At 42.1% G+C, this 19,812-nt stretch overlaps 1 protein-coding gene across 1 annotated transcript in view; it reads right to left on the bottom strand.

Moving 5' to 3' along the window:
* LOC139447578 (ATP-binding cassette sub-family C member 5-like) overlaps positions 1 to 10,683 on the bottom strand; it is a 78,313-nt gene extending 67,630 nt beyond the window's left edge. The window contains exon 1 of the mRNA XM_071228986.1: positions 10,562 to 10,683. The gene's annotated coding sequence lies outside the window, so the exon portion shown is untranslated. The remainder of the gene's footprint in view (positions 1 to 10,561) is intronic.
* Between the last annotated feature and the right edge of the window lie 9,129 nt (positions 10,684 to 19,812).

Below are 19,812 nucleotides of genomic sequence, written 5' to 3'. Positions count from 1 at the left end.
GGAATGAAATTAAACGTAAATTGTTGCAACTTCTTAGGGTATTTAGACAGGAATAGATTGAGTAATTTGTATGCGTGACATGCGCCGACATTCTGCGATTGGTTTCGCAATGGTTATAAAAAGACATGGAATACAAAAATAAGTATATTCAATCTTTACAATAGTATACCTTGACGACTTTAAACAGACACATACACAGACAATGTGACCCGAGCGTCTTCCAAAGATCAAATATACCAAGATGATTCTATACAATTGTAGATTCTATTTATCGTCCAAAATCATTCATCCATTTTCAGTTTGTAAATAGAGATTATTGTTCGAGCATGTGTCATGCTGATCTTACGAAACGAGGTCTCGGTGTTACTCGGGGAAATATATGGATTCTTACACGGGTTTTGTTAATCAGTATCACACACATTCGAGTGTGATAATCTCCTTATTAGTATCCGACCCGTGAAGATCCGGGGTAGAATAGGCATTCAGTAACCCATGCTTGCTGTAAAAGGCGACTACGCTTATCGTAAGAGGCGACTAACGGGATCGGGTGGTCTGACTCGCTGACTTGGTTGATGCATCTCATCGTACTTCAATTGCGTGAATCGATGCTCATGATGTCAATTACTGAATTGTCTTTCCAGACTCGATTATTTACAGACCGCCGTCATATAGCTGGAATATTGCTGAGTGCAGCGTTTAACAACAAACCAAACCAAAACCTTCGAATCCATTGTTTCGTAATCCCTTTGAGCCACCCTTCACAAAAATACTCTGATCACGACCGCCATCTTCAGCTATGACGTCGTCTCTTTAGTGTGACGTCATTCCTACCTCTCGTCACAATAAGATTACAATGACGTCAACAATGCCGCCCTGGTGACGTAAACAATACGCAGGTGCGCCTGAAATGATATTTGCACTAGAGCAAAAACGAATTTTTATTAACTCGGTTTATTTTATCCTCTTGGCCCCGTTCCACAAAGCGGTAGTAGCTCTAAGACGGTCGTAAATCCCATATTTTAACAAAGACTTACGGGTGTCGTAGCGTTATGATAGCTTTGTTGAACAGGGCCCTGGGTACTAACAAACGTCGAGAGTGTAAATAGTACAGCTTCAGTGACAGGGAGATTAGTGATGTCATTTGTTACGTCATTGTAACCAATGACATCACAATGGCCTGCAAAGCAATGTGATGCAGTTTCATTGGAGCGGTAACTACTGTGAGATATCGATTAAGTTCACTCAACTTATATCTCCGGTGGAAGCCAGGTTTTGGTGAAAAAAGAGTAATACGTGTGTAAAGTGAAACTAACAGTATTCCAGTTATATCGCTGCGTGTCAGCTTAATGTGGGAGGAAAGCCCGAAGTAATGCAGGTCTCAGACGTTTACCACTTCGGTGAAATCCACGAGCACGGGTATGGTGCTGACAAACCTAGAAACATAATCGGGGCGAACCGGGATTCGAACCCACAATCATAGGTTTCTGGCGTGCCCAAGGGACGCAACTCTGCACAGCGAATCGCGGCGCCTTAGACGACTGTGCTACCCGTGCCCCCTGGGAGGAAAGCCCGAAGGGATGCAGATGTTAGACATCTACGACGGACATGGGTATGGTTCTAACCTAGAAACATAATCAGGGCGAACAGTAATCTGTGGATCGATTCAGCGATCATATAGGTTTCTGACACGAACAAGGGACATAACTCTGCACAGCGATTTGCGGCGCCTCAGACGACTGGGCCACACGCATCCTCATTAACTAGAAATATGTTTCCCTGATACGTGAACACGGAACCCTAAACGAGCAATAAAACAACCACTTTGGCTTCAGACATTGTCTAACTGCAGGTGACAGCTGACGTAAACGGGTTAAACTGTGTCACGGATCGAGTTCTTGTTACTGACCTCGCGTCTTCATCACCTAAACACGTAGATGTACGTAGAGTTTACCGAGTCTTGTGAAACACTGGCGACTTATATACACACGTACGCCACAGGCCTTGAACGAACATGACGGAAATACCCCAAATGCCCTAGTTCTGAATGAGCCATAATTGGCCAATCAAGACCTTTAAACTGGATTTCCGTCCGCGTTGCGCTGGTCGATAGCCGCTAGACAAGACTTGACACATACGAGTCTTATTTTCATCCATATTGACAGATGTGCCTGGCTTTACTAACTCCTTTTAATATCTTCACTTTACTCTGCACGCTCTTAGGTGATGTATAGTTGGCGCCAAAATGAAACCGATTTTTTTTCTGAGCACTCAATGTGAGATGCTCTGGCCAACCACTCTGGGGATTTTCTGAATCGTTTTTCTTTTGCGGAGCATATGCTGGACTCCTAGATAAACCATTCAACTTTTGTACAGCAAGGCCGTAGTTAACACTTTTTTTGACGGGGGGGGGGGGGGGGGGGGTGTTAAACACAGTTCTTCAGCAACACCATGCTTGTCGAAAGAGGCGACGAACGGGATTGGGTGGTCAGGTTGGATGACATGTTTGATGTATGTCATCGTATCCCAATTGGGAAGATCAATGCTCATGATATCAATCACTGGATTTTCTGGTAAAGACATTATTTACAGACCGCCGTCATATAGTTCCTGGCCTTCCAATTCGATTAAAATGTACAAACATGTAGAAATTACAACAGAATTACTTCTCTTACTATCGTAAAACTAGGTCGTGGGGTCATTAATATTCATACTTATTCCTTTTAATGGAACAAGTTCCCAGAAAAGTTTGAGGTCACTGGTCATCAGCTTGACTCGTGTCCCAGCTCCATTCAAATCCAGTCATAATGTTCCGGTTCGGGACTATTTATTAATTTTGTTGAGTGCCGTTACACACAAAAAAGAAATGTACGCATTGCCGCTGTTCCCGAAACTTTGTGTCTCTAACAAAAATCAAGTTGTCGGTCCTAGTTGCCTTAGTTCAGCCTTTCCGTTAGATATATTGATTGTGACGTGGATACATGTTATTTAGACATTGTATTTGTATCCGGATGAAGAGCTGCACAACCCTATGACTCAACCGACGTTACTGACGGTGTCATTGTGCGAAGACATACCACATACAGGATCCTGTTGTCGCCGGAAATGTGAAACCGTTGACAAGGGAAACCCATGCCCGCGCATGCGTACAGATTACACGTCTGAACACAAAAACGCAATTGGAGATCCCAGCGTGATAGAGCTTGTTGTGAGAAATTGGATCGGGTCGGTGCACCGCTTGTATCATTAATTCAACATTTCCTGAGTGATTGAGTGAGGTTGATTTAAAGCCACACTGAACAGTATTTCAGTTATATCACGGCGTGTCTGGTTATAATTTGTGGGAGGAAAGCCCGAAGAACTGCAGGTATTAGGCGCTTACAACCAGCATGGGTATGATCATACGTTTCTGGCACGAGCAAGGGACACAACTCTGCACAGAGATTTGCGGTGCCTCAGACGACTGGGCCACAAGTGCCGACTATTAACTAGAAATGTGTTTCCATGATAAGCAAGATTTCAAAACAAAGCTTCGGATTCTGGCACACCTAAGGGACGCAACTCTGCATAGCGAATTGCGGCGCCATAGACGACTGGGCCACCCGTGCCCCTACTGGCTAATAATCATGACGTAAACTTACAATATTACAGGAACCACCATTTTCTAAAAGTTTTTTTCATAACAGGCGGAGATACAGAATCCTCCAAAACAAGCTGTTGGACAGACAAGCTTATGTGAACCGTCGCCTAAATCAAAACTTGATTTTCGGCGTTTCATGTTGCATACATAGCTATGATAAATGTTAGGTTTCAAATATCTTATCATAAATCAATTGTTCAACTTATTTAATTAATTAAAACAGGGGGGTTGACCCAATACCATTTTGTATTAAGCAGGGGATGGCAGTAGACAAACAGTAGTCTTAGAAATAAAGTGTCATCTTATTTTAAAATATATATGTACAAAGTATATGGGGGGGGGGGGGGGGGGGGTTGCTTGTACTAGTCCGGACTGATGCCGATTTATAGTGCTAGTTCACGGAGATACCATGCAGCAGTTTATCATGAATACCCCACTCAGACACAGTATACTGACTCCGAGCCAACCAGTCCTTTTTTCAGCCCTTTAATGCCGAGCGCCAGACAGGGTAACAACAAGTACCATCTTTTAACGCTTTTGGTACCCCGGACCTTCCGCTCTCAGGGCGGACGCTCTGCCACTAGACCATAATGGCTATCTGCGTGGAAAGGACGAAGAAACCTACGACTGACCTATCTGCAATGGAACTGGATGTGGATCTAGGTTATACAGAAGCCATACAACTAGAATATTCACTGCTGGAGGAGTACATGTTATACAACAAGTGTTTTATATAATACTACCTTCACTTCAGGCATCAGATATCCGTGTCAGGTCCTGTGAACGATTTTGAGGACTGAATACTGAATATTGTCTGTCTCCTCCAGCGAGTTTCACGTAATTAGGCGTCACCACGCGTACGCGGTTCCAAACTGGTCATGCTGACGTCTAATACATGTATAACTTAATAATTTAATCACATCTGACACACTACACACCACAAAGACCTTTTAAAGAAAATGTTTCCTGTTCAGGATCGATCGGAGTCCGGTCTAACATCGCCAACTGGTGACGACATTGTTAAACAAATAGGAGTGTGTCCTGTATATTAATGCGCGGTCAGTTGCAATGACATGTCCTGTTAATGAGTACTCAATAACACCCGAAAATATGTTTATCATACCGGTTATCGCCTAAATAAACAGATCAGCAAAACAACCGGAAGGAAACTGAATTAATATGATTGGCTTGGTTTGTTTGTTGTTTAACGCCGCACGCAGCAATATTCCAGCTATATGACGGCGGTCTGTAAATAATCGAGTCTGGACCAGACAATCCAGTGATTGATATCATGAGCATCGATCCACGCAATTGGGATCGATGACATTCATCAACCAAGTCAGCGAGCCCGACCACCCGATCCCGTTAGCCTCCTTTTACGACAAGGATAGTCGCCTTTTACGGCAAGCATGGGTTGCTGAAGACCTATTCTACCCCGGATCTTCACGGGGAGACAAGCATGGGTTGCTGAAAACCCAATCTACCCCGGATCTTCACGGGGAGACAAGCATGGGTTGCTGAAGAACTATTCTACCCCGGATCTTCACGGGGAGACAAGCATGGGTTGCTGAAGACCTATTCTACCCCGGATCTTCACGGGAAGACAAGCATGGGTTGCTGAAGATCTATTCTACCCCGGATCTTCACGGGAAGACAAGCATGGGTTGCTGAAGACCTATTCTACCCCGGATCTTCACGGGAAGACAAGCATGGGTTGCTGAAGACCTATTCTACCCCGGATCTTCACGGGAAGACAAGCATGGGTTGCTGAAGACCTATTCTACCCCGGATCTTCATGGGTGGGCAAGCATAAGTTGCTGAAGACCTTTTCTACCCCGGATCTTCATGAGTCACGGCAAGCATGAGTTGCTGAAGACCTACTCTACCCCGGATCTTCACGGGAAGACAAGCATGGGTTGCTGAAGACCTATTCTACCCCGGATTTTCACGGGGAGACAAGCATGGGTTGCTGAAGACCTATTCTACCCCGGATCTTCACGGGTCAATGGATACGATCATCAGCAAGTGAGAATGTTTCTTCCGTAGCATGGCGGGGACACCTTCATTGGGCTTCCCTCATTGTACCCATGTGGGGAATTGAAGCGGGACTTCGGCTTGACGAGCTGACGCGACTCTGAAATGTATTTCATGAGGATCGTTTCATGTCATTGAAATAAGGGAGGAAAGCCGAATGCGCACGCCACAGTTGCCACGTTTTGGAGACCCACGAGCACGTGCATCGTTCTGATAATTCAAATGAAGAATCCTGGCACGACTAAGGGACACAACTCTCCTCACCTCATTTGCCATACATTCTTGCCCCTGTGTTACAATGGTAATTGACGTCACATAAAAGAAAACGCCTTCCTTAAGTTTTGAGACATACCCGAATCCCAACAAACCCGTGAAGATCCGGGTTAGAATAGATCTTAAGCAACCCCTGCTTGTCGTAAGATGCGACTAACGGGATCGGGTGGTCCGGCTCGCTGACTTTAATGATGCATGTCATCGTATCCAAGTCGCGTGGATCGATCCTCATGATATCGATCACGGGATTGTCTGGTCCAGACTCGATTGTTTACAGACCGCCGTTATAGCTGGAATATTGCTGTGTGCGATGATAAACAGCAAACAAACAGACAATTAACGACTCCCAACACTAACACTGAAGCTTCATAATACTCTGCATACATTTTATGAAAACATAACACGGAGTACATATGGCATTTGGGGTCGTATCTTATGGCATTGAACTGTTGACACCCTTGGTTTTGTCGAAAGGAAAACGTGCAGGCGTATTAACCTCAAACTTCAGGGAATAAATATCTCATTTCATCCGATATGGAACTTCTTTTTGCAAGGCATCGTATGAATACTTTTTTACGAGGGAGGGTGAAAATGTTCTAAGCCTTACAAACAAAACCAACAACTGTGAAAGTGTTTTTGATTTGATTTTACAACATAATCTCCCTGCTTTTCAATGCACTTCTCATATTGATAGTGAGGATTTTTAATCCGGTCAGGAAGAAGTTTGCTGAAGCCACCCTGAAATACCCATTCACGGCAGTTTTGAGGTCATCGTTGTCGTCATAGCCCTTTTCACGAAGGTGTTCTTTCAGTTTAGGAAAGAGGTGGAAATCTGGCGAGTATGGAGGTCGAGGGAGCTCTTCGAATCCACATTGTCGCACATCGGCCTTTGCAAGTCGAGAGGTGTGAGAAGAGACATTGTCATGAAGTAGTAGAACTCCAGCAATCAGCATACCTCGCCGCTTTTCATTTCAGCATAGTAGGCACTGGTAATCGTCTTTTGACTTTCTAAGGAATCAACAAGGATAACACCCTTTGCATCCCAGAATACAGTTGCCATAACCTTCTTCACTGATCTTTAAGACTTGAATTTCTTTGGTGCCGGAGAAGTGGAATGGTGCATTTCCATGGATTGGCGTTTTGACTCGAGATGGTAGACCCATGTTTCATAACCGTTACTCTTTTTGAATTTGACGAAATCCTGATCAATTAGCTGTAAATTTTCTCTGACGATGCCAGTTCTGTTTTCCTCAAGATGAGAGTTTAGACATTTTTGCACACAACGAGCAGATATCTTATTCATCTTTAAAGGTTCGTGTATAATAGTTTCAATGGATCCTTGGCCTAGACTGTGTCTTCCTCAAGTTCAGCAATGGTAATACGTCTATCTGACAGTACAAGTTTTTATATCTCCTTGATTGAATCTTCATTGGCGTCCAGACCTAGGGTCATCAAGACTTGTTCTCCCAGCCTTAAACATAGCTACGTCTAACAGTGGAATAGCTAGGGCACTTAGCCCCATACACCTGTGAGATGCGGTCATGGATTTCTTGGTGAGTACTTTTCTCTAAGGGTAAAAATATTGATGACTGCTCAGTACTCGTTCCTTTTCCTTTCTGTGTCCATTTGGACCCTATCACGTTCAACTGGCTGTCACTAATATACAAACGGCCTCAGCAAATACACTTGCAATGAACTACTCAAAGAATGTACTACATTGACTAGTTCACTTTGTTATAGCCCACAGTACAACTTTCGTACCAGCCCTCGTCCTCAGCAGTAAGTAAGTAAGTGAGTTGGGTTTAACGCCGCTTTTAACAGTATTACAGTTATATCGCGGCGTGTCAGCTTAATGTGGGAGGAAAGCCCTATGTGATGTAGGTCTCAGACGTTTACCACTTCGGTGAAACCCACGAGCACGGGTATGGTGCTGACAAACCTAGAAACATAATCGGGGCGAACCGGGATTCGAACCCACAATCATAGGTTTCTGTAACTCTGCACAGCGAATCGCGGCGCCTTAGACGACTGGGCCACCCGTGCCCCCTCCTCAGCAGTATAGAAGCTTACAGAAAATAGTCACTGAAAGCAAAGTGACAATATTGAGCAAGGGCTCTACAATAACCTCCAATGTATCAATGCTCAGTAAGGTTTAGGAAAGGGTCTCGTTCAATTTGTTAACTGTTTATATTGATATAGAGAGAATACATCCTTACCTACTATCTATGTCCGCGTCCAATAAAGTCCCACCACCAGACTGGGTTCTCGACGTTGCGTTTGTTCGATGAAGCGGAGAGACAAGGAGCATTCGGCGACATCTATTTCCTATCGTTAGGATAATTGTCAAATGCATCGAATGCGGATTTTCCCTATACAATTCAAGTACGTGTCTTCACATCCTGTTAAGTGATGACAGACAAGTTTAGCGAATCATTATTAAGAAAACGTGACTAGCCAATTCAGAATTCTTGAGAGGTGTTTCGGGTTCTGGATAAACGTATATGATCAGTGCAGACTAACTGACTGTCGTGTAAAAGTTCCGGGTCATATAGTGCATGCGAAATAATTGAAAGATATACTCAAAGGAAGACATAAAGCCTATAAATGTTACATGGGTTCATTTTAAAGCACAACAATCTAAAAAATCGCCTCTATTTCCTTGAAGGTTTAATTATTTTATATGCTTATAATTACTTTGCCTGGATATTGGTGGAATATTGCTAAAAGAGGCGTAAAACCATACTCACTCACTCACTCACAAGTCATGTTTAGTGAAAAAGTAAGTGATGCTCCTCAACCTGAAACAATTACTTGCAGATGGAAAGGGAGGCGAGGTGGGTTAAAATGAGGTTTAACGTCGCCTTCAAGTATATTCCGGTTTTATAAAGCTAGCGTACTTAGATACCATGTTACAGTTAAACACGGATACCCAACTCAGACACAGTATACTGACTTCGAATCGGCCAGTCCTTGTTTTATCTCCAAAAAGACGGCGGGCACGGGGCACGTCTAAGGCGCCGCGTTTCGCTGTGAAGAGTTGCGTCCCTTGGGCATGCCAGAAACCTATGATTGTGGGTTCGAAACCCGGTTCACCCCGATTATGTTTCTAGGTTTATCAGCACCATTCCAGTGCTCTTGGGTTTCACCAAAGTGGTAAACGTCAGTGTTTCTTTGCTTGTTGTTTAACGTTGTACTCAACAATATTCCAGCTATATGACGTCGGTCTGTAAATAATCGAGTCTGGACCAGACAATCCCGTGATTGACATCAAGAGCATCGATCCACTCAATTGGGATACGATGACATGCATCAACCAAGTCGGCGAGCCTGACCACACGATCCCGTTAGTCGCCTCTAACGACAAGCATAGTCGCCTTTTACGGCAAGCATGGGATGCTGAAGACCTATTCTACCCCGGATCTTCATGGGTCGTAAACGCAAATGTTTTAGTTGTGAAGACCGAGTTAATTTACATGTGTACGGTATATACAAATATTTCAACTCCCTAACATTTTTCTCAGTGTAGAATGAGTCAGCGTTTTATCGGAAACTGAACAGGCCAACACCAGTCACCCGGGCATAGGTTTTGTATATTACCTCACGCAGTGCAACAACAACGCCCCCCCAACCCCCTCACCCCCAACCCCCCACACCCCCCCACCCCACCCCACCCCACCCTCACGACTCGGGGTAATCGGTTGATATGAATCATATCAATTGTCATGGACACGAATTTGGCTGAAATCTTCAGCTAAATGGCGGCGGTCTGTAAATAATCGAGTTTGGACCAGACAATCCAGTGATTTACACAATGAGCAAATATCTACACAATTGGGATTCGATGACATGCATCAACCAAGTCAGCGATCCTTGGCCACCAATCCTTTGTAAAATCAGTGTGGATGGATTTCCATCAATTCAATTAGTAGCATCGAGCAAACTTCAGTGTGCAGTAAAAGCTGGCCAAAAGTAACACGATGACTTCAACATGTTTATAAGGGACGAACCAGAAAGCATTTCTGGTTGTAATTGTTTGTCAAACTGTCACTTATAGATGATAAATGTACACTCGTGTCACACGCAACATAATAAATAATGTTTATCTAACATATAGGTCAAACACTGATTTAATATTAAATACGTTAATCATAAATGGCTTGAATGTCTACACGGCACGGCAAATTATCACGTTTATGAAAATGTATGGAAAATAAACCCAAAATAATTAAAGCTTCAATCGTGTGAAAACATGTATATAATTATTTCATCATTAATATCATTCTTATTCTTAAATCGTCTACTTAGCGATATGACAACATGTTACAAAGCGCTATGAACATGCACCAAAACAGTAAACGATGATGACACCTGTCGCGTTATAACGAGTATGCAACGCATGAAACCCATTTGACTTTATAACGCACCTCCTGTGTGAAGACGCCTTGTACAAACAAACGCTCCCCTTTCCATAATACCTACTTATATATGATAAACCTCTGTACGAGGATCGTCAAAATATCTACTCTAGTTTTCTAACGGGCATATTATATTGTTTATCACTGTGCACTGTAGATTAAAGTTGAAAGACAAACAGCGAGACTTATCATTGATACTCACAATTTCCCGTGCGAATATGTTGTGAAACCACTATCTCCGCACTATAAGCCGTTAGAGCACGAGGCGCGCGGGCAAATTGTGGTCGCGTCTACGATTGTTTGCAAATGCAGTTCCCGCAACACGTGCAATAACCGTCCAATGGCGGCCTGTCGTGTGTGTGCAGCTACCAAGAGATTGTCGGCGCCACACATACAGCTTATCAAATTGACCCTATTGTCGAGGCAAAATTGTTGTGTGTCGTAATGATTTCTAAATTCGTCGACAAACAGTTTCTACCGTATATGATTAAATGAAGGTGGCGGCTAAATGAGACAATACCCAATTTGTGAAGTGGCGGTCTCATACACATCCAAATATGGAAAGAACACCACAATAATAGACACGTTAAGATCTGGGACGTTGTAACCTTTACGAAAATACTTCCTCTGAACAAGAATGTTCCCGGAGTTCTTAAATAAGAGAGACAGTTAAGTTGCGTTGCTTTAAATAATTAGGACCGGAAAAGGAACAGTTTTCAGTACACTGTATTTTGATATTCAGACAATCCAGATTATTTAGAGATTCTTTCGACAGCTGGAAAGGTCTATACTGAGATATATTTTTGTAGTTGAAATAAAACATTTCCTATTGTATAACTGGTCCCACAGCTGACGGATGCTTTTGTTCCCGAATGATATATAGACCATGACACAGGGACGCCACATAAATCATTCAGAACAATTTACATATGTTTGTAACTTACCAGTGCATTATGTCTCTCTCACTTTAAACTGATCGTTAAATCTAATATTATTTAAATAGTAGATATTCTGTAGATGTTAAATACAGTCGTAGCTGGAGAAAAATAACATCTTGGGGATTGTTATAAATGAGAGAGGTTCATCTCAAAATATATTAAACCGTTTAATTTGTAATTAGTTCCGCTTAGTCTGTTAAATAATTCTACTCCTTACAGAAAAAAAGTGGAATACGTCAATGGGGGAGCATCTTCCCGAGTCAAGGGAGTTTTATAACTGATCATGAAAGTTGAACGCCCTTGCCTTGGGAAGATGATGAATTCAAACAGAATTAACACACTCATGTGAAGACCTCGGTTAGAATAGGTATCCTAGAACCTGTGCTTGTCGTAAGGGGCGACTATGCTTGTCGTAAGGGATGACTATTTTTGTCGAAAGGGGTGACCAAGTTTGTCGTAAGGTATGACTATGTTTGTAGTGAGGGATGACTATGTTTGTCGTAAGGGATGACTATGCTTGTCGTAAGGGGTGACTATGCTTGTCGTAAGGGGTGACTATTTTTGTCGAAAGGGGTGACCATGATTGTCGTAAGGTATGACTATGTTTGTAGTGAGGGATGACTATGTTTGTCATAAGGGGTGACTATGTTTGTCGTAAGGGGTGACTATGTTTGTCGTAACGTGTGACTATGTTTGTCGTAACGGGTGACTATGTTTGTCGAAAGGGGTGACTATGTTTGTCGTAAGGGATGACTATGTTTGTCGTAAAGGGTGACTATGTTTGTCGTAAGCATCTTCCCGAATCAAGGGAGTTAACTGACTGTTAGGCCTGCATTTCTGGGTTCGATCGTAGCGTGTCATGTCTCTGCTATTGACCAATCTCCTATTTTTTCCACCTCTGATAACACTCGCATTTGCTTCAAACAAAATGGCGGCGCCCAGTGAAGATGATCTGATCGATAATCAAGATCTATATTATAATAAAACGGATCTAATTTCTATTTAAAACAAAAACATGAACAGATTTGGAAAATATATCTGTTGACGCTAAGTTGACAGTACACATGCTTTGCAAATCCTGCAATCGACTGAAATCTGCACGGCAGTTTACGAACCGGATGTTGATTTCATTACGCGATTTTGATTGGACTATGCATAGACTCGTTAGTTCTGCCAAACTGTAACTCCATAATTCCAGCCAAGGATGGAAACTGGACTTTTATTGTCAGTTAACTCCCTTGCCTCGGGAAGATGGTCGTAAGAGGCGACCAACGGAAAAGGGGTCAGGCTCGCTGACTTGATTGATGTAGGTCATCGTATCCCAATTTCGTGGATCGATGCTCATGATGTCAAGCACTGGATTGTCTGGTCCAGACTCGATTATTTACAGACCGCCATCATATAGCTGGAATATTACCGAGTGCGGCGTTTAACAAACAAACAAACACGCAAACAATCCAAACCAAACCAAACCAAACCAAAACATTATTGATATATTTAACCAAACATTACTGAAATACTTACGTATCATGTTTACAAAAGTTAAATGCACAAATTACAAAATAATGCACCCCCTAACATTATTACGCTCTATTCAAGAAGCGTATGTTCAATATGGCTGCCGTGTCGGCCTTTACTGTTACTGGATTGAAATTACACTGCCGAGCAAAAGAAAGTATACACTTGAAAAGAAGATTCAACCAAACGTTATCAAAAGATTACAAAGTAGAAAACAGTTCCTGAAACACTGCAAACTTCAGGTCCAAAACATAACTATGATTCCCGTATCAAATACATCACCATCGAATAACAATTTCCTCTTGGTTCATTTTTATCCCATTTTTGATCGTAGTATATTTGTTAGTTTTTATTGATAGCTACAATTGACTATAATCGCCAGCGTCTGAAGGCATGGGGTAAATCCTGCTGGGGAGCCGTGAAGGAAGCAGAAGTATTGTATGTCCCCACGGCCCCCAGTATGCTGGCCATACTTTGGTTGCTGGCTATCCCTAGCTCGTTTTTATCATGTATTGTTATGTATCGTAATAGCGTTTTATCGTTCCATACTAGTTTTAAACATGTCTGTGATACCCTAGTTATTTTACTTTCCTTTAGATAGTTTACACATATTCCGTATGTATGTTTAACTTGTTGTAGTCACGATATGGCTGAAATGATGTGACTGTAAATCTTAACTCACTCACTCACTCACTCATTTTTATCCACCATCAAGCATGGGTGTTTACTTTGTTCTGCACGGTAGTTTATGTGAGTACATGCTTAACATGCAGCACGTACATGCATCACCACAGATTTCGCGGTATGAACTGATAGCACTTGAAGACTTTTGTACACTTGTAAATGATTGATCTGTTATATTTTTTATCAATGTTTCCAGAGTCGGTGTAAGTTCCTCGTACAGCAAACAGAAAGGAATACTGCCTGATTGTAGACCAATTGTCTAATGTCATTTCGTGAATTAAGGAATCTCAACAAAATCGAAAGGGAAACACTTGACAGTCTTCAGTGTTTTCCACATCTAGTGCAAATGTCACCGGTTATTGGGAAAGCTATTTCAGATAATCGCATTAACTCCTTACTATGCCGGGCGCGGATCCAGAGAGGCTTAAGGTTGGGTTGGTTGTGGTTGGGTGGGGTGGGGTGGGGTGGGGTGGGATGTGGTGGGGTGGGGTGGGGTTTGGTGTGGTGGGTGTGTACAAAACATAGGTAAATCACGTGGGGTCTATTTTCACCAAAATAACACCTAATTGATAGACTTTGGGCTATCAAACGCAAATAGCTGTCTCTGCGCATGTTTCCTCTATCTCTATGTTTGAAAAGGTAAGATATTAGAGTTAATATTAGTGCATAGCATTTTCAATACGTCTTTTTAAAACTTCATTTATCTAAAATACCTATTTTCTTCTATTTTTTTCCAAATTTACCGAAATTTAATCTCCTTTTTTGTTTAATGAATACAGCAAACATCCGGCGTATCCCCTTTAATCTACATTAAAGCATATTTCTCAACTGTATAAAGGGTAGATTAAAGATTGCTCAAATAATCATTTCTGGGACATTTATATCTGGGACATGCCAGCAAGTCATGGTATTCACGTGTTTTATACCATCACCGTGACACTTGTTTTGTTTCTGCACTTCGCCCATTCAGTATCACGCTGTATAATGAGGTAAACGCTCCTTCAAGCAAACTGAAATGCGTGTTACCGGGAAGCGAGGGCTCTCATCCCATATATTGACCCTAGATATGACCCGACATAGAAACACTATGTCACAGGGCTCCAGATAAGCTTTTGGTGTTGTGGGTATTTTACCCATGCATTTTAAAATCATTGGGTATCAGTAATTCTATCTGCGTATTCAAATTTCTGTTACCCACTAGTTTTTACACATGTGGGTTTTTAAGTTAAATATTAAAAAAAAACACTATGCATCTAGTCCCTGAAAACTGGTGTCGTGTGGGTTCGAGAGCTCTATAGGACTCAAAAATACCAGGATACTTCCACAAGAAAGTGTGATGGCAAATGATCATGATGTGACTGTCATCGCGTAGTTTGGCAAGGTTGACGGAATGCCCGTTTATAATTTCAAAATAAGTTGCTGATTTGCTAATCGATAACGCAGGGTTACTTCACAATATGTTGATGATACGCACAAGTTTTATTTTTGTAGCGTATCTGTGTTGTTCATTGCGTATTTGATACGCTTGGATTATATTTTACTGCATATTTCTGCATTTCTGATGCGTATTTCACGCAGATACGCAGCTTATCTGGAGCTCTGATGTCAGATCATTCAGTCGAAGTGTTCCTAGATATGCCGTAATTAACTGGGACGTCTTCATGGGCGACAGTGGGACCATATGATGAATCATAACAGTAAATTGAAAAAACTGTCAAACTATTGTTTTTGTCATCGAACTCTATTTCGAGGCAATGGATTGTACTAGGTTTGGTCCCTTTCATAAATCGATTAGATTTGATTAAAAATATGCGTCGTTACTGGTATCCAATTTTGAGTGAGTGAGTGAGTGAGTTGGGTTTAACGCCGCTTTTAACAATATTACAGTTATATCGCGGCGTGTCAGCTTAATGTGGGAGGAAAGCCCAAAGTGATGCAGGTCTCAGACGTTTACCACTTCGGTGAAACCCACGCGCACGGGTATGGTGCTGACAAACCTAGAAACATAATTGGGTCGAACCGGGATTCGAACCCTCAATCATAGGTTTCTGGCGTGCCCAAGGAACGAAACTCTGCAAAGTGAATCGCGGCGCCTTAGACGACTGGGCCACCCGTGCCCCCTCCAATTTTGAAAGAAAACAAATCTGAAAACAAGTCACTACAAAACACCCACTAATACATCAATCAATACACCATTTTAGATCAACGCCAATCCCCCGACATCCATCCCCACCCATCTCACACACACACCCTCTAATCAGCACCCCCAGCCACATCCCACCCACCCCACACACAACCCCCCCTCCCCCCCACCCCCCACAGCCCCAAGGCCCCACCCAATCTCCACCCTTCCCACACAGCCCCAAATCACCCACCGTCCTTCGTAAACGTCACAGTGTTCAGTGCTGAAAGCTGATATCCAACGTTGACCTTCATAAAACACAGCAAGCGACACACTTTAACCATCAGTACGTGGATGTATTGATATCACTGCACGCCAGTGGTGTTGTTGTTAACGACAAAGGAGTGTGCAGAAGTAAGTTACGAATGGGTTTATCAGTGCTATCTGAGTGGAGCCAGCTGAACATGCCAATAATATAAACTCTATAAATGACATGTAGATTACATCTTTGCACTGAGAGCAATACGTACGGACCTCACGTTCGTGTCAACGGAGTCAGTGATTGAGAGGTTTTAATTAAAAAACTACCACATACGGCGCAAATCGCTAATTGCAGAATGTCGTCATTAAGATCTTTGTCTATCTGCCAGGGTGTTGCTTACTAGACAGTTAAAAAATACTAATATTCCGGACAAAAGAAATTACGAACTTTAAAACTAGATTTGTCGCACAAATTACAAATGTTATCAAAACGTTAAAAAACCGCAAAAAAAATGCCTCACATCGAATAACCATTTCTTGTTTGTTTTATAGCAGCAACATGGGTGCACACTTTCTTGTAGTGCGATACTAATACGCCTGTTTCTATGTGCCTGTTACGACAAGCATAGACGCCTGTTACTGCAAGCATAGTCGCCTCTTACGACAAGCATAGTCGCCTCTTACGGCAAGCATGTGTTGCTGAAGACCTTCTCTACCCCGGATCTTCACTGGTGTGGACGTTAAGTATGGATGTGTATGTTCTGTCAATAATCGAGTTTGGGCCAGGCAAGCCAGGGAACACTCAAAATATATAATCCGTTGTGGGATAAGCTCACCGCTACCAACGATGACATCTTAGTGGAACAATCAGGTATTTTCATTCTTTCATTCTTTACCGGGAAGCGAGGGCTCTCATCCCATATATTGACCCTAGATATGACCCGACATAGAAACACTATGTCACAGGGCTCCAGATAAGCTTTTGGTGTTGTGGGTATTTTACCCATGCATTTTAAAATCATTGGGTATCAGTAATTCTATCTGCGTATTCAAATTTCTGTTACCCACTAGTTTTTACACATGTGGGTTTTTAAGTTAAATATTAAAAAAAAACACTATGCATCTAGTCCCTGAAAACTGGTGTCGTGTGGGTTCGAGAGCTTTATAGGACTCAAAAATACCAGGATACTTCCACAAGAAAGTGTGATGGCAAATGATCATGATGTGACTGTCATCGCGTAGTTTGGCAAGGTTGACGGAATGCCCGTTTATAATTTCAAAATAAGTTGCTGATTTGCTAATCGAATACGCAGGGTTACTTCACAATATGTTGATGATACGCACAAGTTTTATTTTTGTAGCGTATCTGTGTTGTTCATTGCGTATTTGATACGCTTGGATTATATTTTACTGCATATTTCTGCATTTCTGATGCGTATTTCACGCAGATACGCAGCTTATCTGGAGCTCTGATGTCAGATCATTCAGTCGAAGTGTTCCTAGATATGCCGTAATTAACTGGGACGTCTTCATCGGCGACAGTGGGACCATATGATGAATCATAACAGTAAATTGAAAAAACTGTCAAACTATTGTTTTTGTCATCGAACACTATTTCGAGGCAATGGATTGTACTAGGTTTGGTCCCTTTCATAAATCGATTAGATTTGATTAAAAATATGCGTCGTTACTGGTATCCAATTTTGAGTGAGTGAGTGAGTGAGTTGGGTTTAACGCCGCTTTTAACAATATTACAGTTATATCGCGGCGTGTCAGCTTAATGTGGGAGGAAAGCCCAAAGTGATGCAGGTCTCCGACGTTTACCACTTCGGTGAAACCCACGCGCACGGGTATGGTGCTGACAAACCTAGAAACATAATTGGGTCGAACCGGGATTCGAACCCTCAATCATAGGTTTCTGGCGTGCCCAAGGAACGAAACTCTGCAAAGTGAATCGCGGCGCCTTAGACGACTGGGCCACCCGTGCCCCCTCCAATTTTGAAAGAAAACAAATCTGAAAACAAGTCACTACAAAACACCCACTAATACATCAATCAATACACCATTTTAGATCAACGCCAATCCCCCGACATCCATCCCCACCCATCTCACACACACACCCTCTAATCAGCACCCCCAGCCCAATCCCACCCACCCCACACACAACCCCCCCTCCCCCCACCCCCCACAGCCCCAAGGCCCCACCCAATCTCCACCCTTCCCACACAGCCCCAAATCACCCACCGTCCTTCGTAAACGTCACAGTGTTCAGTGCTGAAAGCTGATATCCAACGTTGACCTTCATAAAACACAGCAAGCGACACACTTTAACCATCAGTACGTGGATGTATTGATATCACTGCACGCCAGTGGTGTTGTTGTTAACGACAAAGGAGTGTGCAGAAGTAAGTTACGAATGGGTTTATCAGTGCTATCTGAGTGGAGCCAGCTGAACATGCCAATAATATATACTCTATAAATGACATGTAGATTACATCTTTGCACTGAGAGCAATACGTACGGACCTCACGTTCGTGTCAACGGAGTCAGTGATTGAGAGGTTTTAATTAAAAAACTACCACGAACGGCGCAAATCGCTAATTGCAGAATGTCGTCATTAAGATCTTTGTCTATCTGCCAGGGTGTTGCTTACTAGACAGTTAAAAAATACTAATATTCCGGACAAAAGAAATTACGAACTTTAAAACTAGATTTGTCGCACAAATTACAAATGTTATCAAAACGTTAAAAAACCGCAAAAAAAATGCCTCACATCGAATAACCATTTCTTGTTTGTTTTATAGCAGCAACATGGGTGCACACTTTCTTGTAGTGCGATACTAATAAGTCTGTTTCTATGTGCCTGTTACGACAAGCATAGACGCCTGTTACTGCAAGCATAGTCGCCTCTTACGGCAAGCATAGTCGCCTCTTACGGCAAGCATGGGTTGCTGAAGACCTATTCTACCCCGGATCTTCACTGGTGTGGACGTTAAGTATGGATGTGTATGTTCTGTCAATAATCGAGTTTGGGCCAGGCAAGCCAGGGAACACTCAAAATATATAATCCGTTGTGGGATAATCTCACCGCTACCAACGATGACATCTTAGTGGAACAATCAGGTATTTTCATTCTTTCATTCTTTTACTCTCTCTCTCTCTCTCTCTCTCTCTCTCTCTCTCTCTCTCTCTCTCTCTCTCTACATATATATATATATATATATATATATATATATTCTCTCTCTCTCTCTCTCTCTCTCTCTATATATATATATATATATATATATACAAAAATGAGGTAAATGTTCACTCGGTGTAAATGTAATATATAATAAAATAATAAAGTCCACGTGAGTCCATCATCTTCCTTATATCAGTTTCAGACATAGTACTTTCGCTGTCTCATGACAGCTCTTCAGTGTAACGAAGATGATGGACTAACGTGGACTTATATATATATAATAACGTGCAGGGTAAAAAAATAGTGTTATGTTTTTCTTTGAACTCTACAGGATGTCATTCCCACTGTCGTACTCAGTGTTTGAAACAAACATTGTTTTTACGTGTAACACGTTGACGAAATGTCGCCATCCAAACACTGACAGTCTGTTTCATAAGCAAAGTATGATCACATGCATACATTAATTATGTTTTCCACAATATGGACCGTGACTACTATTCAACGTGCTCATACGTCAAGGGCAATGGGTATATACAAATTCATGGGTTTTTTGCCACTTTGTTGATAACAGCTGGCATGGCGATGTGAAATGTAATGTAAAAAATGAGGTGAATCTAATATTAAACATTTTTTTAGCATGACTATTTTCGCGATGTGCCTTCTGTTTTCAGAAATACTGTTCAGAAATGATTGCATTTAATCATCGACAGATGTATTCATTCATCTATTCGTATATTCATTCAATTAGT

This window comes from Haliotis cracherodii, unplaced genomic scaffold (assembly GCF_022045235.1).
Source record: "Haliotis cracherodii isolate W230 unplaced genomic scaffold, xgHalCrac1.p SCAF_7, whole genome shotgun sequence".
NCBI lineage: Eukaryota > Metazoa > Mollusca > Gastropoda > Lepetellida > Haliotidae > Haliotis > Haliotis cracherodii.
Note: the sequence above shows the minus strand (reverse complement) of the source record. Positions and strands in the feature narration are given on the sequence as shown.